Consider the following 847-nt stretch of genomic DNA (forward strand, 5'->3'; position numbering starts at 1 on the left):
AGCTCTAGTGAAGGTGGGAGAGGATTGGAGGGGGAGAGGCAGGGGGGTGATCGGAATAAGGGGTGGGGGAGGGAAGGAGTGGAGTGAGCGGGTAATACCAAGTAATCGCACCCCGACCCACGTAGACCCGCATCACCCCCTTCCCCCCGCACGTACACCACTTTCTCGTGTTTGTTTTGGGCCGTGCGGTGCGGCAGCAAGGCGCCGCAGATTATCATCGCCGCACGCCCGCGGCCGCCCCGCCCCGCCCCGCCCCACCTCGCCCTTCCCTCTTCTGTCCCTCTGCGCCCGCGGGCTGCCCTATCGCCAGCCTCCCAAACCCGACGACGGAGGGTCGTGGTGGCGCGCCCCGACCGACCAGGCACCCGATCTGCAGCGTGTCGGCGCGATCGCGCGCGCAGGCTTCTCTCTAATGACGACGGCCGGTGCGCAGACGGCGCTCAGTGCAAAAATTATATCTTATAAAAGAATTCATCATATAGTCTTGTTCTGGTTTACTGATGTAGTTTTGCATAGTTTTAGAGGGGGTCATCCGTTTAGTACGTCCTTTTCTCCCCAGATTCTCATTTTAAAATAACAGGTGCTCGGCGCCTGCGAGACTCGGGGTAGGTGACCCCGCAGTACACGCATGCACTGCAGACAAGATATTGCATACCTATCAGGCGCTACGTGAGAGCTTGCGTCGGCTGAACTTTAAAAGTTTTGCAACGGCGAATGACGGGTATACTTTCAGAATGATCCGTAATCTTAAAGCCCGTACGAAAAAGTTTAGTCCGGCATCAGTCCGTTTTCGGTCCGGAAAGAGTCCGGCTGGACAGTCCGTCATCAGTCCGCCAAAGCGAGCGGA

The 847-nt window shown here is 57.9% G+C and overlaps 1 protein-coding gene across 1 annotated transcript in view; it reads right to left on the reverse strand.

Annotated features, from left to right (window-relative positions):
* LOC113210556 (AP-2 complex subunit sigma) overlaps positions 1–847 on the reverse strand; it is a gene marked incomplete in the record, with an annotated part of 13,193 nt that overhangs the window by 628 nt on the left and 11,718 nt on the right.

The sequence above is a fragment of the Frankliniella occidentalis genome, unplaced genomic scaffold (assembly GCF_000697945.3).
Source record: "Frankliniella occidentalis isolate FOCC.00 unplaced genomic scaffold, Focc_3.1 Scaffold341, whole genome shotgun sequence".
NCBI lineage: Eukaryota > Metazoa > Arthropoda > Insecta > Thysanoptera > Thripidae > Frankliniella > Frankliniella occidentalis.